General features: G+C 34.0%; 1 long non-coding RNA gene across 1 annotated transcript; it reads right to left on the reverse strand.

The window, feature by feature from the left end:
• Positions 1–332: 332 nt before the first annotated feature.
• Positions 333–1,035, reverse strand: LOC106944176 (uncharacterized). The gene is made up of 3 exons (XR_001424144.1): positions 922–1,035; positions 724–771; positions 333–415 (listed from the first exon to the last, which is right to left on the reverse strand). It is a non-coding gene; the product is annotated as an uncharacterized LOC106944176 (long non-coding RNA).
• Between the last annotated feature and the right edge of the window lie 798 nt (positions 1,036–1,833).

Genomic DNA, 1,833 nt, shown 5'->3' on the forward strand with positions numbered 1-1,833 from the left:
CCCAGAGAGAGAGAGAGAGAGAGAGAGAAAGAAAGAAAGAGAGAAAGAAAGAAAGAAAGAAAGAAGTAAAGAAAGAGAGAGAGGAAGAAAGAAAGAAAGAAAGAAAGAAAGAAAGAGAGAAAGAAAGAAGGAAAGAAAGGAAGAAAGAGACAAAGAAAGAAAGAAGGAAAGAAAGAAAGCACAGAAATGTTTTTGTTTTACATAGAAAATAATGACATCAACAAAAATTAAAGCATACATCAGCAATGCAACTAATTGTCAAATACATAATTGATCAACTTGCAGCGAAACACCAGTACGCTTATGATTATAGGAAAGAAACCTAACCTGGCCTCATAAAGCTGCTCTTTAAGGGATGCCTCCATCATGAAGGCTGTTGTTTTTTTCTCTTGAAGCAGCAAGCTGGGCTGCCAGCCTGTTTCAAGAAGAAATCAGATTCAATCGTTCTACTAAAGCTACAAACGCTAAAAGATAAAGGTTGAAGGACCCAGCAGAAACTTTTACTGATAAGCAACAAATCAAAAAGGGCAAATTATTTAAATTAAAATTCATGTGAAATTTAACAGGCAGGAATATCCAATTACATTATTCACTGAAGAAATTGAATCCATAAACAAAGTGAGGGAATTAGCTGATGTGAGTCAGGGGAAAATATCACGAAATGAATCAATAATCAACATTTAACTGAACAATTAGCTGCAATAACCTTGATATTTTTTTTACCTGTCTTTAAATGATTTCAATTCTTTATCTTTTCGTTTTAGAGCAGCACTGTTGGAAAATGAATAATGCAAAGTTATTATTGGAACATAAATACAATATTTTCTGGAATAAATATTTCTGATGAAAGTGATCAACAAATGGAAACACTGCTTATACAAGTAATAAAGTATATAAAATTAACATCAAACAAATACACACCTCATTTCATCCAATTTCTGTTTGTAAAATGTCTCAACCTCAGCAACACTGCAATTAGAAACATCAGAAGATAATATTTTAACTTTTAACAAACGTAAGAAAAGCTGAGTAAAAAGTTTATCTGACCTCAAAATATTAACATCCACTGGAAGGAAATCAAGAAAGCTATAGAAAACACATGTAAATATTAATGGGGCGTGGAGTTTGGGTGGTTTTGCTCCTAAATCTCCTTACCTGCATTTGGGATCTTCACGACTGTTTTATGACACATTGTGTGTAGAAATATTTATACCATCACAAATCTTCAATCTTTACAAAGCTAAAGCAGTTACTCGGTGTAAGTTGGTAGTGGTGTGACGACTCCAGTCTTTGCCTAGTTTCTTATATTACATTTTGTTTAAAAGGTAAAGTGGGAATGGGGTGAATTCAACTATGAACAATTGGACCAAATGTTCCCAGTCTATTTAACGCTGGTTGCTCCTCATTATCCTGTTTCTGCTGCATCACACACCGACTGTACATTTACTCTTCTCCAAACATCCACACCATACAATTGTCAAGGTTTATTCTGTGGCCATCTGCCTGGAAACATTTAATCCCACCTGTTAAAAGTTTTTACATTTTAATTTCAAAGCTGTAAATGCAGCACAACTCTGGAAGAAACACACAAGGTTTGAGTAGAGGAAAGAAGAAACAGGTGTCACCCAAACAACAATGTAAAAAGTCATTCAATAAAACAAAAAAGTGACATATTTTATGAGACTGTAGAAAAACAAAATTAATCACCATGTAAATATTGGTAGCTTTCTGAATCAAACTTAATATTGAACAGCTGAAGGATCAGTGTTGTGGTACTCGAAGTTGGTCTTGGTCTTAAGACCGGTCTTAAGACCATTTTTTGATGGTCTCGGT

This window comes from Poecilia latipinna, unplaced genomic scaffold (genome assembly GCF_001443285.1).
Source record: "Poecilia latipinna isolate Pla-1442-1.1 unplaced genomic scaffold, P_latipinna-1.0 Scaffold7222, whole genome shotgun sequence".
NCBI lineage: Eukaryota > Metazoa > Chordata > Actinopteri > Cyprinodontiformes > Poeciliidae > Poecilia > Poecilia latipinna.